Source organism: Thalassophryne amazonica, chromosome 2, assembly GCF_902500255.1.
Source record: "Thalassophryne amazonica chromosome 2, fThaAma1.1, whole genome shotgun sequence".
In the NCBI taxonomy this organism is placed as follows: domain Eukaryota; kingdom Metazoa; phylum Chordata; class Actinopteri; order Batrachoidiformes; family Batrachoididae; genus Thalassophryne; species Thalassophryne amazonica.
This window is the reverse complement of record NC_047104.1, coordinates 10,165,517-10,192,959: the sequence shown is the minus strand read 5'-3', so window position 1 is coordinate 10,192,959 and position 27,443 is coordinate 10,165,517. Positions and strand designations below refer to the sequence as shown.

The following is a 27,443-nucleotide window of genomic DNA, read 5'->3' as shown; positions in this document are numbered from 1 at the left end:
CCTCACTCCCTTTCTGTCATTCTCTGCCTCGTTCTCACCTCAAACACAAAGATCTGGCTGCGCCGTTTCCAATGCGTAAAACGTCACAGTGACAATAAACAGAACAAAAACACGAGATGTAATCACGCGCGTCATCTGGCACACACAGACACACACACGCGCACACACTCACACTTACTTTACGCGCTGATCCTCCGACGCGCCATCCACGAGGCTTTCGCCTTTTCCTCCGGTAACCACGCGCGATTTAAAGCCAAGAGCGGCTGAAACCATCTCCTAAAAATCCAATCGCCTCTGGCAAGTACTGACGGCAGGAAAAAAAAAAAAGAAGAGAAAATCTTTCAGTTTGTTATTCTCAGAACCGATGAGAAAAAGAGGAGGAGGAGGGGGAGGAGGAGGAGGAGGAGGCTGCGGACTGGTCGCCCACACGTTGCCCCTCGCCACGTCCGGCGCCGCTACGTTATTTCGTCCGAGAGCGCTTTTGTCGCCGAGGGCAGGTCAGTCACTCAGTATGTACGCACGTGTGCGCGTGCTGGCGCGCGCGGGGCTTTGCGTGTGTGCGTGAATCGATGAGATACGCGCCTGATTGGGTCTCCCTTGTTGTAATAATGTACATGAGGAGTAGAAGGAGGAGGAGGAGGAGGGGGAGGAGGACGGGCTCAGGCTGCTCCTTCACGCACGCACGCAGCCTTGCTGGCTGGAGCGTACGGATCAGCCAAACACTTCCTTGGTCGCCGATGGTTCTTCTGCCTCCTCTTTCTTTGCGTGGGGCTTTTTGAAATCAGACGCGTCTCCGCGCGCCTCGAGCGCGTAAAAATCTTTATCGATCTCTGGAGCCAAGTACTTTTTTTAAAAAAATATACAGGTAAGATTAAAAAAAAAAAAAAAAAATCCTGCTCAGTCCAGACGCGGCTTCAGATATTTTCTGGAAAGTGACCGTTTTTTTCTGGCAGTGAGAAATCAAAAAAGTTTCGGCGGAGTTGGATAAATTAATCTCCTGTATATTTGCAGGCAATCCACAGGGTGGAAGGAAGGCGTGCCATCATGCTGCTAAAAACAAAAGATGAAAGAAGAGCACGGAAGGGCAACAGGGGTGAGTTGCCAAAGGCTGCGTCTCTCTCTCACTCTGTCTCCTATCTCCGTCCGCGCCAGATGTGGTGTTGCTGCGCCGCTCTGAAAGCTGGTCAGCAGCTGGAGAAATAAAACGGGTTTCTTCATCAGAGCCGCAGAGGGAATCAGACGTCTTCTCCGCGTAACACCGGTTCCTCTCGCGGTTCCCCTTAGACCACCGGACCCGGTGGATCGATCGGTGATTGGTGACGCAGCCGTTCGAGGATGTTTTCGCCCTAATCTCGCCGCGACTGTGTGCGCCGCCGCCGCTCCACCACTGCATGCCGTTAGATCCGCCCAAGCATCTGTCCGTCTTTCCATTGGCGCATCCATCAGTGTCACACACGCGCGCACACACAGCTGCCGTGCGCACATTCCGTGTGAGTCTACAACACCCCCACCCACTCCGTAGTGTACACACACACACACACACACACACACACACACTCACACATACACACACATAAACGCGCAACACACGCGCTCTCCACAATCTGCTTTCTTAAAATCTCGGATTTCCTTTGCCGTTGGCTTTTCCAAACAGGACTCGAAGTGTTTTCTTTTCGGGCATTCATTATGTTTCCACTTAAGGCAAGAACAGAAACAAAAAAGAAAACCTTACGTAAGTCGATTAATCAGGATAAGTCACTTTGCTTCTTAATTTTAAGGACAATTTTGTGCCATGCGTAATGCGTAAAATCGGGTTCATAAAATAGGTAGTACACTCTGGATTGTGGTCAACCTTGTGTTCTGCAGTTTTTGTGCTGAATTAATAAAAGTCGAATGAAAAAAAAAAAGCTTGAAAATGCCCTCCAAACAAACCTGAAGTTTTGGGTCTGTTAAACCGCGCAAGCATTTTTTTTTCTTAAAGTCTCTTGCGTGCTTCTATGTGGTTACTGCTTATTTTAGAACTTTTTTTTTATTAATATTTCAAACGTGCGCTGTTTCGACGATCTGTGCGCAAACTCCTCCTGCCATTTAACACATTTCATGTACTAATGGGGTTACACACGTGACCCTCCATACACATTTTACAAGAGAAAGAGAGGGAGGTGATTTGATTTATGGCTGCAAGTAGACTTCGTGAATGCGCAAAAATGGGAACAAAACTATGTAGTTCTTCTGAAAGTCTCATAATCACATAGTGCGCACATTTCTGTGACCTGGATTCAGGTTCCGATGGTCGAAGTCAGTCTGAAGACAAACTGGACTTCAGCTGGAAAACTTTTTGTGCCACTTTTATGTGAACAGGACGAACACAATCTGAAAAAAAATCTGTGCAGATTTTGACATTAAGCTTTTATCTTTACAACAAACTGTTAATATGAAAATGTGAAGTCTTTTTCTCCGAAATGCTCCCGGTGTTGCAGTTAAACGTCACCTCAGAAGTGATTTTTTATCTCCAGAAACGATGAAACTATTGTTAAAATTCACAAAGCAAATATGTCATTTTTATTCTTAAATTTGCGTCGGGATGTTGTTCATTTTGACACTTTTCATCTTTTCAGTTAAGTGTATGTTGTGTGTGTGTGTGTGTGTGTGTGTGTTGGTAAATTTTCAGTAATTAATGAAACAGAACGCCACAGCACACGCTTTTATTGTTAGTTTGTTCTGTATTAAACTGAAATGCTCTCTTCTTTGTTCTGTCTGTATAACGGTGTGTGTGCGTGTGTGTATGTGTGTGTGTTTTGTGCATTAATCTGTGGACATTACAACTTTGTAACACATTTTATGGATTATTGATTCAATAGTATCTCTGTGCCCACTGCGCAAACTGACTGCGTCATATTTGTGGTCTGTTCAAACTTAAAAAATAAATTAATAAATACATTTAAAAACAACTGAAAATACAGTTGGATACTGAAATTGTATTTTAGTAGTTGTGTGCTTTAATTACAGCTCAGATTTTTTTTTTTTTGCCCGTTTGTCATCAGTTACTGATCCTAAGATTTTATTAATCCTGCCATCATTAGATTTGAAGCTTTCTGAACAATGTGAGCCAAGCTCGATTTTAAGATGTAAAGTTGCTGCTTTTGCGCAGGACACATAGACTCATTTTTATGAGAAATTTCTGGTAATAAAAAGGAACAAAGTGTGGAACAATGAGTGCATTTTACTTTAGTTATTACATCACCATCACTATTCAATTTACAAAATAACACAAAATTCCCTTCTCCCATAAGGCTTCTTCCATAAGGATACATATCTTTGTGTTCAGTTGTGGTGTTTTGACCATGGCGCATTGTCATGCTCTTTCTAATATATTTAACCCCCACAGCTTTGGTTTCTTGACAATATTGATGTTGCATTGAGGTGAAAAAGGTTTATTTCTTCACTGAAAAAAAATATATTCAAGATAAATCTGTGTTGACATAACGAAAGTAGGCAGATGTTCGCTCTGTGAAGGCAGGCGCGCGCAAGAATATTATGAAAAGTCCGTGGATGATTCATCTGGGTGTCCTTTCCGGTCCATTTCGAGCACGGACTCTGTAAGGACGTGGGAATAATGTATGCAAAATAAAAGTCATAATAAGGCAGCACAATCCAATGCTGGAACCTGAAGTGCGCAGTAACTGGTAATATGCAATTGTGGACATTAATGTCCGCTGAATGCGTCATTTTACGCAATATGATTCATGCACAGTGAATTCAGTATATCCGGTGCATTTGTGTGTGTGTGTGCGCGCGCGCGCACGCGGGTCGCTGTAGTGATCGGGATCGGCACCGCTCTTGTGCCAGCTGCCCGCGGCTATCTATACGCACGAGTCGCAGTTCCAAAAGCTTCTCCACCGACGCATGGCACGGTTGTTCTGCGCTCACGTGGAACTCGGTGAGTCCAGATTCGATCCCTCTGTTTTGCTTTCAGTGGTAACAGTTCGGAACGAAGAGTTTGCTGCAAGAAAAAGTTGCTGTGAGAAAAGCTCCAGCTGTGGCACACATATGCGCGCAACATTACGCAGCAGCGCTTTGGTAGTTTGATGAGAGATTCCTTCAGTTGTTGCTTCACTTTTCCCCCCACAAAGTGTGAAGTGTGTCTGAAAGTTCTACGTGTTTGCAGTACAGGTTTTAAACAGCGCAGATTAAGTTTGTGTGAAACGCAAAGAGACGTGTTCCGTCCTGCGGGAGGAGTTTTTTACGCGCTGTGATTTATCTCCGAACTCCTCCATCCAACACCGTCCGTGATTTTTTCTTTTTTTTTTATTTCCCCCATTGGTGTGGAGAGGCTACGTGACGCACCCGTTTCACGGCACACTGGTTTCTAGCGGAGTGGATAAAGAGCAAAGGCAGTTTGCAGAGGGGTTTGGAAGTAAAAAAAAAAAAAAAGAATTGAGCAGAATCATTTCACACTGCGTCAAAGGCACGTCGTCTTTTATGACATGGTCCAGAATTCTCACCTTATCAACAATCAGTGCAAAAAACGGCAAACAATTATTTGAATAAGACAAAGAGGATTAATCGTCACCAGATTAAGGTGCTCACACAGCTTCACTGAAAAAGTATTACTCTTATTCATCTATTAAAAAAACAAAACAAATTTTAATAAGATTTGTAACCCATTAAAAATATGCTTTCTTGAAAATTAAATCTGGAAATAAGAGTTGGCTTAAAACAAGAAAAACAAGAAGGTTGTTGGTTTTTGAAGAAATGCCTGAAAAAAAAATTCTCATTTCAAAATCACACATTTTTAAAAGAAAATCCTAAAATAGTTTCAAATTTGAAATGTCTTTTTATGATGAATTCTATGATGATGTGCAAGCTGACCGTGATTTACTAGTACCGCATGCACATACAAATTTGAGATACTTGTACTTTTCTCGTGTGTTTCTGATTTGTGCTGCATTATCCTATTCGACTCCACCACATGCAGAGGCAGAAATTATACTTTTTATACCTTTTATACTACATTTAACATTAGCTACTTTGTAGATCCAGATTAATAATTCAAAATATTATCAGTAAATAGAGTATTATATCAAAAAGGGTTTATTGGTCCAAGGAGGAAAAGCTGCTCAGCAACATGTAAAGTTATATATAAATACATATAAATGAAAATAAGCTGTTTATTTACCATCTGCAACATTAAAGCACTGGACACATTCACACATCAGTAATTTTAATCCAGTATTCCAAAATATATTACTCTAACATGGGGCATTCTGTATAATAAGCACTTTACTTTTGGTGCTTTTATCTCATCATTTTCAAAGCAGGACTTTTACCTGTGGCAGAGTATAGTGTGGTATTACTACTTTCCTTTAAGTAACAGACCTGAGTACTTCTTCCAGCACTGCAGGATCGTTGTTTGTGTCAGAAGTGTTCTTGGGTTTCTTCGCCTCAGGCTGCGCCCGTGGCCGTCAGCCAGACCCTCCTGCCTTCCGACACCAGACATTCTCTGGTATTATGTACTGTTACAGTTCTGTCAATAGGCGGCCAACCTCCTGAACATTTCTTTGTGAACACACGCTGGAGTCATTCACCTAACGCAAAATATAAAAATAAATATTTTGCATGGAGTTAAAAAAAAAAAAAAAAGAGGCCAGGGTTGGACTCTCCTCAAATAACCTTTAAAGTTCCAAACTTCCACTGACAACGAGGCAATGCGTTGACAAAAGAAGCCAAAAAAGATGGAGTAGACTCCCTCTCTGTGTCTGCATCTCCCCCGTGTCCTCCCTCCTGCCTGTCTCGTTGGGTGTGCTGCGGAGGTAGCAGGGTTGAAAGGGCAAGTGCTGACCAGCCCGCTTTCTTTCTCTGTCTGCTGTTACTAGGTCACCATGCACACACACACACACACATACACACACACACACACACACACACCTCTCCTTGCGGTCAGTGTTGCCACCAGGGAGAGGGGTAATTTAAGCCCTCCTTGATGCAGCCTATTCATCACTGTCCCGTGGACTGCACTTCAAAATTAAAGTCTGATCTACAAAGTTAGAGTGAAATGAGATAAAAATTGGCAGAGGTCACAGAGGGCTGAAACACTCACGGCACAAATCTCGGCCCGGCCCAGCTGCCGACAGGTGCTGCCTTTAATATTTGATCACCTGAGTTGCTTTATTTTTATGTTTAAGGTTTGTCAAGTTAATAACGTGCTTAAAAATGGCGCGGATGGATGCAGAAAAAGCTTCAGTGCTGATGTTTCATTACCTGAGAGTGAAATCGCAGATAGAGCTGCTGCTGATATCATTACAAAGCAATAAGCCTGATAGTATTCTGCACAAAGTGTCATATACAAATTAAAGCTAAAAATCATTCAGGTTTTGTTGACAAACCTGTTCACACACGCAGATTTTAATTTTGGTTTGTGTGATGCGCACAAAACGCGCAGCACATGGACTTAACTGGATACTGAAAGTTATGCTTCCCTGCTGTGTGTTGGGTGCTTTGTAAGAAATTCAAAAATCAGCCGTGTGTGATTCTTCCGGCTGCTTCTATTTCTGCTCAGTGTTGCCGGCATGGATCCATCGGTGGATTCTGCATAACTTTTATTCTGGATGCCCTTCCTGGCATGACTCCAGATGTAAGAGGAAATCAGGTTGTGGGTGGGCTTCGAACCTAGGACCTTCTTGCTTGGAGGCACCAGCACCCCTACATTCAATATTAATAGTAAACTATCATTATGTGAATCCTGCAACATAAACCATAGATTTTGTTGTTAACTTTCTATAAAATTCTGACATACGAAAAGTTGTTTCTTAAAATTAAAACACTAATCAAGCTACTGATGGATTTCTACAACAAAGGACAATTTACAAAAAATAACAGATAAATGAAACAAAAATGTAAGACTTTCTGTCTCTACTAAACCAGAAAATAGAGTCACTCCACAATGAGATAATGGAACTCAGAACTGTTACACGGGTCATGCGCATGCATGCTGTGCATAAGTTTTAGGCACACATGTGACAGCAAAAAAATAGAGAAACCTGCCAAATATAGAATATACATGAAATTATAAGCACACAAGGAAGTGTTCACATTTCCTTTCTGAAATAGAAATAATAATAATATTTAATATTTTTGAGTTGACTCCATTTATAAGAACATGATGTAATCAGGTTTTTACCTGAATTTTATTGTTGAGTTATTGTTATATTGTCTTCATGCTGTTGTGCACAGCATCATAAAATGTTAAAGAGCACAACTGTTTGTTTATTTTGCTTATTGAAATTGAGATTTGTAACTTTATATACTTTGTTAGCTTGATGAAACTTCTTCCATCTTCAAGTAAATTAAATCTACTTTGAGAAGAACTAACTTGAGGTGTCACTCAAAAAATGACTCACTGGACGAACTTAATTCAGTTATAAGCAGGATTTCCATCTAATAAATGTATGTACTCCCATGTAAATTAAATTAAATTATCTTGCATGGATGTGCTTTATTTGAGTTGGATCTACATTTTGAGTGCAGATTACTGGAAAATTTCTGAAGTTGGTCAAAGTTCTGTTTTTCCTTTTTACAAACTAAATAAAATTTAATAAAATGCAGTACTTTTCTTTAATTTTACTTGTATTATTCCATTAATTACCAAATATTTGTAGTCACACCCTTAGTATTTGGGGGGGGGGGGGGGGGGGGGGGTATTCCTTTCAATAAGTAATTGCACTTTTATCAGTTGTTCATATGATTGTGAAATGAGAGATAATGTTACTTTACTGGAGTGACAACTTTCAAAAGATGCTGTTATGATTTACCCCATTGAGAAAAATAGGAAATAAAGACACTCTTGGAGTTAATACAAAGATGAACTTTGTTAAACTTTGATTTTTTTTTCCTGTTGTGTTTGTTTGAGTAGTATCACCTGTTAATCTCGTTTATCTTTTAGCTGAAAAAGTTCCATCCATGAAATGTGCAGCCCAGTCTCATGTTTTTTCATGCCCTGTCACGAAAAGCGCCTGATTTTCGTGACACTGTTTTTTTTATTTTTTATTTTGCTATTTATAATTCCCCCTTCTCCTAACTCTAACCATAACCATAGTGTAAGTGTCCACCCTCCCCTAACCCTAACCAAAACCATAACCTCCCAGCCCCCTCCCACCCCACATTTTGTGCCCTGTCACAAAAGTAATTAGTGCCCCCGTACTGGGTTGGTTAACGTGGGTTGGAAATGTGACAACGTTCACCTGAGTGAATTTTATACTGGGATAGGCTACAGCCCCCCCCAACAGGACCGTAATGGGAATAAACAGGTTTAGAAAATGAATGAATAATAGAGTCAAGTTTATTTTTGAAGTGCCTGACCCAAGTTATGTTTTCAGTGATTTGTTTATTTGACTTTTAGCAAGATTACGCAGAAACTACTGAACAGATTTTGAGGAAACCTTGTGGAAGAGTGGGTTATGGGCCAAGGAGGCAAACATTGAGTTTCCACAAGTCTAGTCTGTTATCCAAATTCACACAAATTATCACCTGTTACTGTATATTAGCACAGATGCCTTTAAAAATATGTACGTTATTACTTCAGAAATTCTCAAAAAGTTGGAAAAAATCCCCATCTCACAATGTTACAGTGGAAAAAAATGTGTATATATATATATATATATATATATATATATATATATATATATATATATATATATATATATATATGAATTCTGATGCATATCCAAATAAGAGGGAGGACAGGATCTTTTTCAACTTAAAAAAAAGCCTTCATATGTCTATGTACGTATCCTTGACAACCGCTTAACCTGTCATTCCTATGGAAGCCTCTGCCGAGTCCAATGCATGTGCAAAGCTTCCTCTTCTGTTTCCGATTACTTTAAAAAAAAAATCCCTTTGCTGTGGATGACGGAGCGATCATATGCACTGTGTGCCAGGGAGCTAGCTTTGGAATGCAAACAGATTTTGGAATGCAAACAAGCTCATTCTTTTAATTCCGTTGCTTTGTTGTTGGAAGTCAAATAGTGTATTTATAGAAAAGAAAAGAAAGTGGTTTTGTGAGTTTAACATGACTGAGTTGTGTTTTGCAGCTATAATTTGTCTATATAATGTTCTGTGCACATATTCCAAGATAAAGGATGATGGAAAAAAAATGCTGACAAAATGAGCCTCTCACGGCTGACGTAGCTTCTGTCATAAAATGCATTTATTTATTTTTTTTTTACATTGAACATTAGATCACAGATCATGTATAAAATAATGACGTTTGCTGAGAAGTGATTTAATTAATTAGTTTGTGATACGCCACTAAATATAGTTGATTTTTGTGACGGTATCACCAAAAATTTTGTGACACAGGGCAGTCGGGTAATGGTTATGGTTAAAGTTAGTCAGTGATGGGTGACCTCATCATGAAAATATCACACATTTCATGACGGTATCTCGAAAAAAATCCTGAGACTGGGCTGTATTTAACAGGTATCACACATGCTGTATGTGGAAACGAGAGAACGTCGAGTGTTGGTGGACGTATGTGCTCCAGAGGCGGATCTAGATTCAGATGGGGGGGCTGTGACTTGATTGAGTGTCAGAGGGCAAATCTGTAGTATTTTTTCCTGCATTTGAAGGCAATCCTGGAAGCTACATACTGACTCTATAGCTATAATTTATAATGCACTTTTCTTTTTTTAATTCAAACACTATAAATCTTCTGGGGACGGTGACTTCAGTCAAATGAGCTGAAGCTGTGCACTGCAGCAACTAAACCTGCATGCAGCAGCAAGTCCTTTCTCACATTTTATCACGTTTGGTCAGCGGCTCGGGGAGATGTGGGGGGGGGGGGGCTCAACACCCACCCCCAAGATCTGCCACTGTGGTCTCCAAGTGCCATTTTAGTTTGTGCATCACACTGTATGTGTTTGAATTATTGTCTGCAAATATATTTACTGCTGTTCATGAAAGTAACAAACTGCAAGAAGAAAAATGAGGACTTTTGAACAATAAGCAAGTGTTGAATTGTGCAACAACCCCCCCCCCCCACCAAAAAAACAGCAGCTGTAAATTTGACTCGCGAGTGCAGGATGTGGCCTCGTAGGTATTCCTGAGGAAATGTTTGCGTCTGATGAGTTCCAGTGTTTATCAGCGTACAGTCTGACGGCGCGCTGCTGAGTGAGTCACTGCTTCCTCCTCATTGTGTGCATGTGCGTGTGTGTGTGTGTGTGTGTGTGTGCATGTGTGTGTGCGTTTGCGTGCATGTATGTGTGGAAACCACGGTGACAGCTGCAGCTCATTACAGGCACTATTACTGATGGGGACTGCTGGGGGAAATTCCTGCTTCCACACAACCAACCGGCCCTGTTTACCGTACAAATGCACAAACACACAAACACGCGTGTGCACAGCGGCAGTCTCTTATTCATGCACCACAGCTGCAACATGTGTAACCGACACACCAATAAAATACAAACATTACTAAACATTTTTTCTTGAGTGGAGCCTAAAAATGAACAAAATGGAAGTAATGTTCCATCAAAGATGCTGCAATTTATTCCAGGTTTTGTTTTCCGGTTGAAGCAAAACGAGTGGCTCCCCTCACCTGGATGTGACGAATCTACATGTGGTGGCCTCTGTAGCTGTATGCACAGCCACATGGTTTGCACGTTAAAGAGGAGATGAGATCACCGGTGCACGCTAAACCACGCAGCACTGGCACACAGCAGCGTCTCGAACACACGCACACACAGTGTCCAGTGACGTTAATGATTGGGCTTAGCGCCAAAGGCACATGTGCTACAGCCATTAGGGAGAACTTCATAGCTCTACTTCAGGCCACTACACTCTATTACTCCACCCCACCGCTTACTCATGGTTGCTCAAAGTCAGATACATGGACCACCAGGGTTCTGTCAGGGCCTCCCGGCAGTTCCTCTTTAATTAAAAAAAAAAGATCAAGTTCCTGTTTAGTTTTATTTGAAGCTACAGGAACCACCACTTTGACATTATCTGGTTGTGCACATCTTCAGACATTAAACACATACAGGAATTATTCATCTGACTCACATTTGCACAATGTGTTCACAACCTGAAGTCGGCTCTCATAGAGCCCACTCAGAGAGTGCACACCAACGTCTGAGTAATCATTACCAAGAACAACAGGCAGAGGATGGTAGCAGATGTTTATGACATCATAAAGAAAAAATATGAAAGACAAAGAAAAGTGAAAAATGATCAAAAACTCCATGTCCTGAGAACAATCTCTCCACAAAATATTATCACACTCTATCTATCTATCTATCTATCTATCTATCTATCTATCTATCTATCTATCTATCTATCTATCTATCTATCTATCTATCCAAAATGTGAACATGTACAGTAATTCATATTTCTATGCATGCTAACAATTTAAAAATTCATAATTTACAAATTGTATACAAACTAATTCATAATAATAATGACACTGTGATCATCACATGCACCATTACGGAGTGAACAAGAAGCACAAGCAGGTCAGACAAATCATGCCACAGCTGAGGGGGTGCATGAAATCATCAGCCATGTCGAACCTTGGCTGAATGGTGCAAACAATGCGGGCTTCACACCAGTGGCCGAATGACAGAAAATGCGAGTACCCATTCGACCCACTATCAGCTGGAGTCCAGGTGCCATCTATGAACATCCAACACCACTCGCGGGGCACTTAGAAAATGCAGGGCCATTCATGCAGCCAGTAGAGAGCAGGTGACCACTTTTGAGCTGCAGACCAGTTGTTCGAAAGCTCAAAGGGCAATCAGTGTTTTGTGTCTGTCCCTGAGCAACACAAATGGGATGTGAGTGTGCCGTTCCCCGTCCCCCTTCCCCCCCGAGCAACATAAATGGCATGCAAATGTGCTGATTCCCTCCAAGCAATACAAATGGTGTGCGAGTGTGCCGATTCCCTCTGAGCAACACAAATGGTGTGAGAGTGTGCTCTCCCCCCATGATCCTACATTGTCGAGGTGCGGCTGGGGTGGTGAAGGCTTGAATGGTGGCCGCAGTGCAGTGTGATTACTGTCCAGTGGAGGGTGCACATCTGGATGTCTGTCATGTCCATGATGGAACAGCTGACAGCTGTGGAACACCCATCATGATTTCACCTCCAGCATGTCCTGCTGGAGGTGGAATCAGTGGCTAGCAGCATGCCCACAACACAACAACAGAGATAAAAATAAAATCCCCGCTGCTCCAGCTGCATGTCACAGCACCAGCACACCATTCAAACGGACAGGCATGTGACACATGATTGCAACATCCACACGGTCCATCCATCACGTGACAACCTGACTGACAGATCAGGGTGTGCAGCTCACTTGCCTCACATCCTAGAGCCATGAGCCCATTCATGTGAGCCCTTTGCTGCTCCAGACAGGTGGGTGTGTCACTCGTCAGTGATGTGATTGACATGATCACACACTCTCACACCCACTACAGTTATGCGTTTGTCAGGGGACCGTGGTTGACATGTGATCACGTCATCGGTTGGATGTCATTCAAAACCATGCAAGGAGGTAGCTAACCATGGTCCATGGCTAATGACTGCATTCCTGCAACTTGCGCCATGAAAGTGCAGTGCAAAGCTGGGGAAGACATACTGTCATGTGTTCCAATCACCCCTGTGCAAGGCATGGTGGTGTACGCATCTGCAAATGATGACGACATGGGGAAAAATAAAAAAACAAACTACATTGCCTTTAGATTGTCCCCAACCATGTCTTAGTGTGCACAGTGATGACTGTGCAGTCAGTGTTACACCTGACCACTGTGTCATTGCTACTCACAGCTGGAGAACACATATCATGCCATGAAGAACATCACCTCTCAACATTCCACCTCGATGTACATGTGCGGACAGGCTCTCCGGACATGGTGAAAAATAAAAACACATATCACATTTGGAACGCATTCAGCTGCACCTCAGTGCGCACTGCAGACACCATCAGCCAGGCTGCCCCATGTGAAAATGTCCGTCTGATCATGTGAATGGCCAGCTGGTGAGCCAAATGTCACGTCCACCACGTGAATTATAGTCCACATGATGCGGTGTCTGTCAGCACACCATGCACTCAACGGCTGGATGTGCAGAGCCAGCTGATGTGTTCATGATATGAGCACAACAGTCATTCATGTCAGTTCATTAATTCCTTGTTTGCATCCATGACCATGGTTCATGAACATAAAGGGACAGAAGGATGATAATTTTTGTATTGTCTGCTCTTTAGAACAGGAATTAATTATTTTAACAGATAAAACAAAATCCATTTGGTCCCTCATTTCCAACACAGGCCGTCAAGTCATCAGGCATCAATAACACATCATTACCAGTAACATGATTGTCTTGCATTTAAACAGTACATTCATTGTTCTTATAATGTTCTGTGCCCTCTCATTAATTTGGTCCTTACAGATTTTCATTGATTTCTGTACATTTGTACAACATTTAATTGCTTCCACTGCGGTGTGAGTGCGATGTGGTATCACATCTCTCACGTGGTCACACTGCGTTCGTGCGTGTGCACATGAGTGTGCGCAAAACCGTCACCGCAGGATCCATTCATGGCTGCCCGACCGTCTGTCTCTCCCAACAGCGGCTGGAATTTTTTGAGGTTCGCCAATTCGGGGTGTTATTTATTTTTTTTTTGGCCTTTTTCGGATGGTTTCAGCCTCATTCACCCAACTTTGTGTTATGTGTGAGGGGCCATAAATGCAGTGTGTTGTATCAAGTAGAATGCCACAAGTTCTCGCTCACTCGTATGTTAGTTCTCACTCACTTGTCTATTTATTCTCGCTCACTCCTCTGTTAGTTCTCACTCATTTGTCTGCTAGTTCTCGCCCTCTCATCTGTTAGTTCTTGTTTACTCATCTGTTAGTTCTCAGTCACTTGTGTGCTACTTCTTGATCACTAATCTGTTAGTTTTTGTTCACTCATCTGTTAGTTCTCGCTCACTTGTCTGCTAGTTCTCTCACTTGTCTGTTAGTTTTCGCTCACTCATCTGTTAGTTCTCACTCACTTGTCTGTTCGTTCTCGCTCACTCCCCTGTTAGTTCTCACTCATTTGTCTGCTAGTTCTCACCCTCTCATCTGTTAGTTCTTGTTTACTCATCTGTTAGTTCTCAGTCACTTGTCTGCTAGTTCTTGCTCACTCATCTGTAATGTTTTGTCCACTCATCTGTTAGTTCTCACTCACTTGTCTGCTAGTTCTCTCACTTGTCTGTTAGTTCTCGCTCACTCATCTATTAGTTCTTGCTTACTCATCTGTTAGTTCTCACTCACTTGTCTGCTACTTCTTGCTCACTCATCTGTTAGTTCTTGTTTACTCATCTGTTAGTTCTCACTCACTTGTCTGCTAATTCTCGCTCATCCTTTAGTTCTTGCTCACTCCTCTGTTAGTTCTCGCTCACATATCTTTTAATTCTTGTTTACTCATCTGTTGGTTCTCACTCACTTGTCTGCTAGTTCTTGTTCACTCATCTGTTAGTTCTTGTTCACTCAACTGTTAGTTCTCACTCACTTGTCTGCTACTTCTTGCTCACTCATCCATCAGTCCTTGTTCACTCATAGGTGAACTCCACATTAACTCTTGCTCACTCATCTAGTAGTTCTTTCTCACTCATCCTTCAGTTCTTGGTCACTCGTAGGTGAACTCCACATTAACTCTCGCTCACTCGTCTAGTATTTCTTTCTCACTCATCCATTCATTTTCGCTCACTCATCCATTAGTTCTTGGTCACTCATAAGTGAAATCCACATTAGTTCTCGCTTACTCATCCATTAGTTCTGGCTCACTAGTCCATTAGTTCTTGGTCACTCGTAGGTGAACTCCACATTAGTTCTCGCTCACTCGTCCATTTGTTCTCACTCACTCATCCATTAGTTCTTGCTCAGTCATCTATTGTGTCTCGTTCAGTCATCCATCAGTTCTCGTTGCTTCTTGGGGAGTCGTGTGGTCTTAAACAGTCACTGCTGTGGCTTTCAGAGACGTTCACTCAGACCTCGTATATTTTGGGAGCTTGAAGGAGCATGTGGGAGCCTCTCCAGCCTGAGAGCTTACAAATCATGCGCGGATGCTCTTGTCACATCAGCCCAAGCAGAGCCCAAAGCCACTTCAGCTGCACTCGGCGTTTATCTTACAATGACATTCACGCTGCCGTTACACTACACACTCCCTCCTCCTTCCACTTCCACCCTGCCGCTAACCCATATAGAATCCTTACTAAATGGACACAGAGACAGATGAAGCCAATGGTGATGGTGCAATGCTGAGGAACTGAGGGAGGGGCCAAGAGGTAAAATGAGTTCCCATTTGTCCTTTGTGACAGCACTGATACTCTTTCAGCTGTAAGAGGCCCTGATGTGACATTTGGGACATTTGATTTTGCATACATCTATTAACCCAGCTCAGAACAAAGAGGTCTATCCTGCCTTCTCTCAGTCCCCCCGTGGATTAGATGTATAGTCTATGTTCTTGTAGACATTTCACATCTAGATTGAGAGTCTGTATTATGGTAGGAAATATGCAACTAAAACCCAAGTCAGAAGCTTTCATCAAAACAAAAGCCCAGGTGAAGATGGTGAAGACTGTTGTAGTTGGTTTCTTTGCTTAGGTTCTGCGTCTCCTCCATCAGACCCACCCAAACGCAAAGTTCCGACATCTAAGGTAGCAAATAAACACACATTAAACTCAAGGGTATTCGGTGAGGACGTGCATCTCAGAAGGTCCAAAAGTCCTCCAATTGTCCACCCTTACCAAAACTGAGGGCTGAGTTTTGTCATAGTACAATTTCTCATTATCGTGGCAATCCCTTGGTAGCTAGGAAAATGGTCTCTTGGTCAATTCCCAGATGTGGAGATCGGGATCATTCTAGAAGTGCCTGTTTGTGGGTTTGTCTAATGTGGGAATGTTGTTGCACACCAACAAAGACACAGTCCCTGAGAGAGCCTTAGCCTGGTCTGATGACTGCGACATATAACTGGGGTCTGAGGACCTGCTGCAGCCTTCATCTGCCTTCACAGCCATTTGGTTACAAGCCATCACCTCCTCTGCCTGATCTACCTTTGAAGGACTGCTGGTTTCACCAGAGCCCCATTAGCCATCTTGTGTTCAGGGTTACTGTCAGTCATCCATGGCTACTGTAGCGGCCACGGGGCACACAAGATTCCCACCATATTTCACCCCAACACACAGTTGTCTACTCGATCCTTTGCTCAGTTGTCAAGATGTGGACAAGAGGTTGGATTTTGACATGCAAATGAGAAATTAACTTGGAAATAAATATGAGATACAGTAGTATTAAAATATAACCTCTTCAGCAACACCTCTCTCTGAATTAGTCATAGCTACTCTTGAGTTACCCAGTTACACTACATTTACCAAATTACCTGCAACCAAACCTTTACTTTTAACTTCTATAGTTGCTTGAACTAATTCAGTTACTCTTGCTGATGAGTTACTTGTTTTTATTCAGTGATCTCTATACGGTGAAAGTGTTAATCCTTTGATCTCATCAGTGATATTCGTGTCTCTTTTGACGTCAGTGTTACCTGGGAAGACATTAAGGACTTAACCTCTACCCCTCTGCCTATGCCACATCCACCAGACCACAGAAATGCCCCAGGTCCTTTCCAGGTGTCTCAAGATGTCAAAGGCCAAGGACCATGAAACATGAATGTCACTGCCAAGGATGTCACTACAAGCTCAACACATACCGATACACTTCTGATGGCCAAGTTCAAGAAGTCATTGAAGGCATGGCTCTTTGTCCTGACCCAGGACAACCACAAACGTAGACAGTAATCATTTGAAAAGTACAGTTGGAGTTTGATTAATTGAATTAGAATTACTAATTACTAATTTACAATTACTTACGAGGTCTGTTAGAAAAGTAACGGACCTTTTTATTTTATGCAAAAAATATATGGATTTGATTCATATGTTTTTACGTCAGCCAAGCTTGAACCTTCGTGCGCATGCGTGAGTTTTTTCACACCTGTCGGTTGCGTCATTCGCCTGTGGGCAGGCTTTGAGTGAGCACTGGTCCACCCCTCTCATCGTTTTTTCATTGCGAGGAAATGGCGGAATGATTTGGGCTTTGTTCCATCAGAATTTTTTCAGAAACTGTTAGAGACAGGCAGCTGGAAACCATTCGGAAAATTCAGATGGCTTTCGGTGAAACTTTTATGGGCTTCACAGAGATGGAGTGTTACTATCGCTTTAAGGACGGCCCACAATGGCGCACCGCGTGCCGCGCTCCGAGCTGCGATCGACAGGCAGAAACCACCAGATCATTTCTAAATGGATGGCTGTGTGGATCCGGGACCGTCGTGTGCAATTTGTCTGGTTATCACAAGAGCTGGACATCAGCCATTTTCCGGCAGATTTCACTTTTAACAAGAGATTTTGTCATGAAAAGACCCGCAGAGGCTTCACGTGTCATGACAGAGCCGCTGATTGAGCGAGACAAAGAACACCTCCGTTTTGGAGTGTCAGAGGACAAGTTGGGACATGCCTATCTCGGCTTTCAGTGGCTTACCAGTCGAGTGAGTATAAGAGAAATTATGGAGAGCTGGGCATGTCCCAACTTGTCCTCTGACACTCCAAAACGGAGGTGTTCTTTGTCTCGCTCCATCAGCGAATCCGTTGTGACGCGCGAAGCCTCCGCGCGGCTTTCCATGACAAAATCTCTTGTTAAAAGTGAAATCTGCCAGAAAATGGCTGATGTCCAGCTCTTGTGATAACCAGAGAAATTGCACACGATGGTCCCGGATCCATACAGCCATCCGTTTAGAAATGAAATAGTTGTTTCAGCCTGTCGATCGTGGCTCGGAGCGCGGCGCGCCCTCAGCCACTGTGGGCCGTCCTTAAAGTGGTAGTAACACTCCTTAATCTCTGTGAAGCCCATAAAATTTTCACCGAAAGCCATCTGAATTTATCGAATGGTTTCCACCTGGCTGTCTCACACGGTTCCTGAAAAAATTATAATGCAACAAAACGGCAGTCGTTCATACATTCTCCTGACAATGAAAAAACGATGAGAAAGGTTCAACCTTGGCTGACGTAAAAACATATGAATCAAATCCATATATTTTTTGCATAAAATAAAAAGGTCCATTACTTTTCTAACAGACCTCGTATATTTCCATTCTTTAGTAAGAGCTGCTGTAATGCAAAACTAATTCCCCACTGGGACTAATAAAGTATTAATAAAGTAATTAAACTAATTTAGATATTACACATGTGGGGAGATGGAGGGCTGGATGGTCGAGAGGCGGTCTTGAGTCCATAAGATCTTTGCTTCAGTTCGCACTTCAGACCAGCAAAATGTCCTCGGCTGCCCTTGAGAAAGGTTGCTAATCCCAAAATGATTCCCGGGAGGCAGCATTTTGACATTGTGCGAGAGTGTGTATGAGTGGGTGAATGTGAAGCATCTTTGCAAAGGATGGTCCCGTATTTGCTAACCAGACATTTGGAGATCGGGCAGTCTGCAGCACATTTTATGGCTGTCTGACAGCAGTCTGTGCCATCTACATACGCTCTGGATGCGATCTGACAGGTGTGGACGAGGCAGTCTCTTTTCCTCCCGACTGCATCAGATTATGGCAATATTTGCCGTGTCGGACATGGTTCTGGCACATTCTTGCTATGTGTGATGGGGCTTGATAAAAGAGTTCACAGGACATAATTCTGGTTTACATGTCCATATCAACTGGGATTTTTTTGTGCTAATGTCTGCATGAGATAGAAAATAGCTGAATGAAGAGTGGTAATGTGAGGAGAGAGGATCACGCTCACTGCCTGACTGGCAGTTTTGAGGGTTAAGTGAGAATGCAGATGTTGTGGATTGCGGTCTGCATTTCCTTGCAAGTGAAGAAGGAACAGTCACAGAACTTTTCTGCAGCAGGTCGTCATGATTTGTTAACATATGCATGTGTGGAAGGATCTTTTCAAAGATTGGGCTATTTTTAACCTGCAGGCCGCCAACTGACGATAGCAGGGTATTGTTTTCACTCGTGTGTGTGTGTGTGTGTGTGTGTGTGTGTGGGTGGGTGAGTGGGTGGGAAAAATGAATCAAAAGTGGCTGGACAGATTTTCTTCAAATTTGCTTAAAATATTACTTGGATAGAATTGCAATAGTGATATGATTTTGGAGTAGTTTGGTCTAAGTTCAAGGAAAACATGGCCAAAAGAAAACCTCAAAACACTTTTTTGTTTATCTCAACAACCAAAAACCCTAGTTGGGTGATCAAAAGCATATATTGGTCAGCAAAATATTTGTAATTGATTGGTAAAATTGACTTCATAATGAAGTCACACAAAAGTGATATGATGACAGTCAAAAACACGTCATTACACACATACTGCATCTTCCAGTGTAAGTCTGGGTTGTTTGTCTTTTTTGTCTTTTTCCACTAGTTTGGGAGGTCCTGCGACATATATACTGAAAACCACACATTCATTATTAATAATAAAAAATTATAATGGCTATTTATATGGAACTTTCGCGGGAATGAAATCACGAAACAAAATTAGCAGCAATAATAAAATAATAAATGACAATAATAATAAAAAAATACATTAAAGAGCTGAATTTCCAGATAAAGGTGCAACTTATACTCTAGTTCCACTTATAAGTCCGGTGCGGTTTATACTCTGGAAAATATGGTATCTATATTTACTTCTTTTTATCGTAGTTTGTAGTAGCCCAGTTTCTTGTGTTGTTTGTTTGTTTGTATTTTATGATACCACCAAGAAAATGTAATACATTTGCTGACATGGTCACCCTTTGCTCACTATTTTAAGCCTAACCCCCTCCCCTCATCCTGTGTCACCCCAAATTTTGTGATACCATAAAAAAGGAAATCTACACCATTTTGTGATGGTATCACAAAGTCATAGATTAAATCACTTTTCGTGATGCCATTATGAACCTGGCGTGAGATGGGGTTATGTGTAGAGTACACAGGATATCCATCAGCCCTCTGAGGCCTTTCATTGACATTTTGGCTTCAGCTTATGAGATGATGACATTAATTGTTTATGCTCCCAGTCTGCCTGAAATGATTCCAGTGTATTCATCTAGATTTGGCTGACAGATATACAGCAGCCTCAAACATCGATGCTCACTAGATGTGGTCGTCACCATCATGAAGCAGGCATCTGGTTATTTACTAATTTTATGTTTTTTTTCTTTGGGCCAACAACAAACCCAAACTTGAAGAGCAGGAACTGTGTGTTTCCTTTGCTACCTATGGATAGGTGAACAGTGACCTCACGGTGAACCGGCATCCATACAGCAAGCCTGTCCACGCCTCTTAACCCTGTGCACTTAACGTACATGAGATTATGTGGAATATTGGCACCTTTGGGTGTGATGGCCACTCTTTCCCTGTGTAACATGCAGTTGGCTACCCTCCAGCTTTGCAGAGATGTTAGATGAGTTGACGTCCAGCCTCACAGCCATGTCTGCATCATGCCCCTTTGATTTAGTGCTACACCGTACAGTTCAAACGGTGGCCCACAATCTAGCCGACCTCAGGGGGGGAGAGGAGAGGCAGGCGTCTTTGACAGAGGTCAATGCACTCAAATGATTTCCACTTCTAGAGTCTTAGCTTTAGGACACATGGTGACACGCGTGCATGGGGTTGTTTACTGGCATGATTTTCTCAATGTGTCCACTGCCCCTCAAATGCTGATTTGCTCTTTCATCTGCAGTTGTGATGAGTGATGGTTGTGGAAATAGAAAGCAACATTCTTGACAGTAAACAGATGCTGACCAGCAGATCACCATGAACGTGCCTCTGAGGTTTAGGTTCTTCACAGGGTTGAGCGTTTGTGTATGTGAGCGGGTGTGTAGTTCAGAGAAGTTTCTGAAGGCTTTCTCTCTGAAGTGCCAACCTCCCAGAGTGGGGATCGAGCGCTAAGGTGGGGACTCAGGAGCTCAGTGCCCCCGTGTGAGTGTGTGTGTGTGTGTCAGCAGCCCACACTGGAGGCTTTAGGGATTGGGGATGTGTTATATCCTTTTATCTGTTCCTGTGGATGACCGTGAGCTTGACCGGATGCAACCCTGCAACATTAAACCCACACATGCAAAGGGTGGCTCACTGAGAGTGTGTGGGTATACAAAGGTGCATGATAGAGCAGGGCAGCGCTCCTGAGGGGGAAGCACAGAGTTGAAAGGTCAGACACACATGTGGGGGGTCAGTGAGCACCATGGCAGGCGGAACAAAAACCTCATACACACCCAGAGACACATGGGTCAGTTTGTGTGCACTTCTTTATATATCTCTGTGAGGGCCACTTTGAGTTTTATGCTTCCAAAGTGGTCCCCACTTTGGAAGCATAAAACTCAAAGCAGTTTACAGTCCAGGTTTCTACTAAGTTCTGCAAAGGTTTAATTTAAAGCTTGACAACAAAGATAAGCTAGTTCAGAGATGGGGTCAAACCATTTTCTTTTATTTAAATTTTTCACCTCATAAGTGCTACAGTTTCCTTTCTTTTTTCTTTATCCCATATTTGTAGGGTCTCAAACAGGGAATTATGCACCGAACCTGAGTACTTTCAGGATTTTAGTGTCTTGAACACTTCATTATTATGTCTAATGGGGCATCAACCAACAGAGAAGAACTAATGTCCGTGGTTCACATTTGTATGGATGAAGCTTTCATCCATAGCTTTGTGTGTGTGTATTTTCAAGAGAATGAGTTGCAGGGTTTTTTCCCTAGTTTCAGTCAATCAATAATCAATGTCTGGCCCGACACAGTCAGGTCGACACAACGCACCACAGGACAGGCACCGTGTCATGTGGAACAGAGCTCACATGGGTGACGTGACATTCAGATCGCCCACTGTGTGTTATGATGGTTCACATAGTCAGCCTGTCAGTGTGCATGCCATGCACTCGCTCGCAACAGTGATATATGTTTTTATGTATGTCCACGTGAGGACAGCAAGCAGACACACATGCGTCACAGTGGACAGTTTTGTAAGGTCATGTCTGTCAAAACACTGCACGCGTTCCCCATCTGGGATGTCCAGAACCAGAGATCTCAACAGCTGCTGCTGTTGGTGGCCACGCCCCCTGTCTGTCCAGTGCAGACACCAACGTGTCACTCTCTGTTATGTGATCATTATTTTTTTAGTTATTTATGGAACTGTGTATGTAGGTAGTGTAGTACTTGTTCATATAACTGTCCTGGCTGCGGTCTCTGTGTTTTTAATGTGACACGTCGTGTGCACTGAGCTGTCATTCATTTGTAGCTGTCAGTGAGTTTCTGGTCAGCAGTTGGACGGTGGCTCACTGTGCTGTGTGCGTTCTGACGTGGCTGGCCGCTCCATATCAGCAGTTCATGCAAGTGCCCCCCCCCAACAGGCCACGTGTTGTGGATGGGGGGGTGCGCAACACACGCGTGATTCACATGCATGGCACATGTGTAGCAGGGGGAGCCGACTCTCTGGCACGCCACGTGTTGCCTTTTTTCAATGCCACAAATCTAGCTCAAAAGTGATCGTCTGCTCACTGTTTTTGTGCTGACAGCATGAATGGCCACACATTTTCTAAGTGTCAAGTGAGTGGTGTTTGATGTCCGAGTGTGTCACCTGGAATTTGACTGACACCTGCCACGAGAGGCCTCTCTCATGGCACACTTTGTCTTTCAGCCGCTGGTGTGCACGAATAATTGTAGTGACAAGTGAACTAGGCGTTGGAGGCGGCTCCCGATTTTTCACAAATGGCACACAATTCCTCCTTCGTGTGCTAGTTGGCTTCAATCATGTTATGTGTGAAGGGGTCCTTAATGATGTGATGCTTGTGACTTTCACAAGATGACGCTTTAAACACACATGAATGATTAAGTCCATCATGGATCACTGCTTTAAAGAGCTCACCTTGGTCACATTGGCAGTCACAATCTGAAAATAAATCCTATAAATGAACAAAAATTTGTCTTCTACTTGTTTATCAGTGGATCACAAAGCAGCTTTAGTTGTGTATACCACCACCTATTGTATTGACATGTATCAGATCATTCCACTATATGTGAAACAACAAAATAAAAAAAAATACAATAATCAAAATGTACAATAAAGATAACACTATTAGCAAACAGCACAAGTTTGATAGTTTGAGGACTGTCATGCAACACCTTTAACATATACTGAACAACAGTCCTCTGTGAGTTCTGCTGTAATAACAAGTACAATATAACAATGCACAAATGTTGTGACTTTTGCAACAGTAAAAGAAATGAGAAGTCTGAGCATTTGACAGAAAACATACCTTTTTTTCACTGTTTCACATTTTAGTTGAGTAAAAATTATTTGGAATGTCAGAAAAATGTGTTGAGTCCATTCTGGTCGTTCCTTCCAAATATCACCATCTGGCTACAGATTGGATTCTGTAGCATTTTTAAAAGTGAAGTTGTATTGTGTGATTTAATAATTTTTATTTATTTTTCTTGCTGTGTAGAAATATTTAATGACATTTAAACAACGGCAGCAAAATTACTGTATCAGTAATGAGCTCAAGCAGACACTTTTGGCTCTTGACTTTCACTGTGGAGCCCCACCCTCTCTCTTAACCTTGAAATCTCATTTCTTAGTAAAAAAAATTGAAAAGGGGGTGTTCACAATAATAGTTGTGTGGCAATCAGTCAGTGAGTTTGTCAATTTTGTGGAACAAACAGGTATGAATCAGGTGTCCCCTATTTAAGGATGAAGCCAGCACCAGTTGAACATGCTTTTCTCTTTGAAAGCCTGAGGAAAATGGGACGTTCAAGACATTGTTCAGAAGAACAGCGTAGTTTGATTAAAAAGTTGATTGGAGAGGGGAAAACTTATATGCAGGTGCAAAAAATTATAGGCTGTTCATCTACAATGATCTCCAATGCTTTAAAATGGACAAAAAAACCAGAGACGCGTGGAAGAAAACGTAAATCAACCATCAAAATGGATAGAAGAATAACCAGAATGGCAAAGGCTCACCCATTGATCAGCTCCAGGATGATCAAAGACAGTCTGGAGTTACCTGGACGTGCTGTGACAGTTAGAAGATGCCTGTGTGAAGCTAATTTATTTGCAAGAATCCCCTGCAAAGTCCCTCTGTTAAATAAAAGACATGCAGAAGAGGTTACAATTTGCCAAAGAACACATCAACTGGCCTAAAGAGAAATGGAGGAACCAAACCAACAAAATTAATGCCTCGCAGAAGAAATCATGAAAAACTGTGGTTATACAACTAAATACTAGTTTAGTGATTCACAGGATTGCTAAAAAGCAGTTGGAACATAATAGTTTTGACTTTGTAGCGTCAACAGCAGATGCTACTATTATTGTGAACACCCCCTTTTCTACTTTTTTTTACTAATAACCCAGTTTCATAACCTTAAGAGTGTGCACATCATGAATGCTTGGTCTTGTTGGATTTGTGAGACTGTACTGAATCTACTGGTACCTTGTTTCCCATGTAACAATAAGAAATATACTCAAAACCTGGATTAATCATTTTAGTCACATAGCACTACTATTATTCTGAACACTACTGTCTAAACTATACGACTCTTGCTCCATCAACACACTGTAACGGTGAAGGTCCGGCTTCATTTCCATTCACAATCGGGCGACTGTCTGCAGGAAGATAAAGACGTAGACTCGAAGTGGCTCTAGTGCTACTAACACATCACACTGCAGTTGTTGGTGTTGTTGCAGAAGCTGGTGCACGTCAGGGGGCCGATCACCCTGACAATGCAAAGAGGAACATGTTAAAAGCAAAATCATGTTTGTCATGTTTTCATAGCTCCCGTTGTATCTACAGCTAAAGTTAGCGCTACTGTAAGGGCAGAAAGATGATGTCGATTGGTGAAAATCTCTTCTCTGTTTCTGCAGGGCGGGCTGGAGCTTTGCAAGATTGCATGTTCTGACCCAGTGGCACAGTTGACATCAGTGGTAACCACCAGGGTATGAAGCCATATGTAGACCCAAACCATCTCCTCATTGTCCATCACTGTTAGGCTGCACACTTGCATTTTAGCTGTGGAATTTTTAAAATTATGGTTCATTTTCATGTAATTTTGCATAATGTATATTTTTTAGATTTTCTTAAGGAGCTGATGTCCTCACTCAAGTATTCTGTGTGAATAACACATAATAAGAAATATCTATCAAGTACATCCAAATCTTATTAAAAATATACTTGAACTGCATTCCTTCTGTTTATTAATAAAATTCCTCAATAATTTCACACACTTAATCCAAATATATTGCAAAGTTTGTTGTCATTGTCTTATTTCTTTTTCTGTAATAAGGGTAAAACACACACACACACACACACACACACACACACACACACACACACACACACACACACACACACACACACACACACACACACACACACACACACACACACACACACACACACACAGTGCCCTAATTTGACAGTATGAGTCACATTATCTGTGCCATATTGTCAAGAAGATTTGGATGTAAAATGGGGTGCAGCATGCAAAGGTTTGGGGTTTATTCACTCACTTATTTAGGCACTGGAAGTGTTTTTGGTTGAAATAAACCAGTTAGCATCACATCAATGCATGGGGGTCCTGTGCATTGTAATTTAATATTTGTGCTCAAATCAGAGGTTTTCTGGTGAGTTAATGGACCTGTGCCAACACATCATAGTGTGCTAACAAAGAACAGACACCAAAGTTCCCTGAGGTGAAGCAGTGAATTGGTAAAGTTTTGTGTTTAAATGTTTACCTTTGTTTTGTTGAATTATTGGTTTCAAGGCCCTGTGAAATGGGTGACGTGCCCAAGGTGTACCCCTTCTTCTGCCCAATGACTGCTGGGTTACACTCGGCCTCCTGCCCCTCAAATGAATGCACATGAATGAATGAATGATTGAATGAATGTTGTTTTCTGTTCAGTTTTGTTGTGCATACAAAATGAGAGTTAGTGTGTCATGAACCTGGTTATGCATCTCAGTACTGAGCTGCTTGAAATTCCAGAAGAAATATCTGTTGGACTTTCCACCAGGTTTTTGATGGTCTACGGCACAGTGGCTTTCTGCTGCTACATGAAAGCAGTGCTGCAACACTGCACCTGACCACACCTCATTTTAAGAACAACATGCTGATGAGTGCACAAATGAGTGCAATGCTACATGCTTTTTGCACAATGTTGCTGCTGGCATCAGTCGTACAGCACCAACAACTCCGCTTAGTGCAGCTGGGTGGAAGATGAAACCCATAAAGTCCTCTAAATCCACACATTCTCTTCACTCAAATCTACTTTATTTCATCTGTAGCATTATTATATTATGATTTGTTTATTTATTTATTTTTGCCTTTCATAGTATTTCTGCAACACTCTCATTAGTCCAAGGTAATGAACTCAAAAATGGCCATAATATTGAAATGTTGCAGAACAAGCGGAAATGTTAAACTACAGGTCCAGAAAAAATGCATAGAAACATGTTCTAAATGTCCCCAAAATTCTCTAGTTTTTTTTTTTTTTCAAAGTCCAAGATGGCATTTTAAAATGCCTGCCTTTTCAGTTTTTGTTTTGCTTTTTGTTTCATATCTTTGTTTCTGAAAAGTTTAGAAATATGGTGTCTAAATATGTGTTTTGTGGCACAGGGAACTCTTTACCATAACAATGTTGTGAAAGTGTAGGGACACGGACCCACAACAGGGGGCGCAAATGAACGGACAATGGAATAAGCCAATAAATAACAATTTAATGTTGTGAATGTGCACAACAGAGCAACAAACAACACAATTGAGATCAACAGTCAAATTAGTCACAGTGATGTGTGGGCAGGTTCGAGGATAGAAGACGCCCGTCCAGAAAAGAGCCGGATCCCACACGCCTTCCACTCCACAGGACCTGAAGCAACCCCGGAGCCACCAAGCGCTGGGTCCCCAGGTGGCCACTGTCTCCGGCTGTCAGATCGGGTACTGCTGGCAGGAAGAACAGACAGGTGATGGTGGGTGTGTGAACACCCAGCAAACAGTTCAGTATAATGGTGGAAAGCACCTCCACCTCTTAATTACAGTAACACAGTTCGTGCAGAGCCTGAGAGCTACTTCTCTTAGTTTGATGTGCGGAGTGAAGTCCGTCACTCGTCACGCTTCCCAAACTCAGCGTTCAGCTGTAAGTAGGATCCTCAGGTACTCCTGCAAAGACTCAGAAAAGCACATGCGTTTTGGCACAATCACGGCTGAGAGGTTTACCTGATAGGTAGACGTTTTCTCGGCAGTGAGGTGAAGATCAATCAATCAATCAATCAATTTTTTTATATAGCGCCAAATCACAACAAACAGTTGCCCCAAGGCGCTTTATATTGTAAGGCAAAGCCATACAATAATTATGTAAAACCCCAACGGTCAAAACGACCCCCTGTGAGCAAGCACTTGGCTAC

At 42.3% G+C, this 27,443-nt stretch overlaps 1 protein-coding gene and 1 long non-coding RNA gene across 3 annotated transcripts in view; one reads left to right on the top strand and one right to left on the bottom strand.

Annotated features, from left to right (window-relative positions):
• The window catches only part of tshz3b (teashirt zinc finger homeobox 3b), a 126,019-nt gene extending 125,590 nt beyond the window's left edge, over nt 1-429 (bottom strand). The window contains exon 1 of the mRNA XM_034183584.1: nt 179-429. The gene's annotated coding sequence lies outside the window, so the exon portion shown is untranslated. The remainder of the gene's footprint in view (nt 1-178) is intronic.
• Nucleotides 389-25,287, top strand: LOC117522189. Of its 2 annotated transcripts, none has more exons than XR_004564164.1 (3): nt 389-497; nt 1,012-1,093; nt 24,911-25,287. It is a non-coding gene; the product is annotated as an uncharacterized LOC117522189 (long non-coding RNA). The 2 variants fall into 2 exon arrangements; XR_004564161.1 differs by lacking the exon at nt 389-497 and adding an exon at nt 567-865 and having other exon boundaries at nt 24,911-25,282.
• Nucleotides 25,288-27,443: the final 2,156 nt, after the last annotated feature.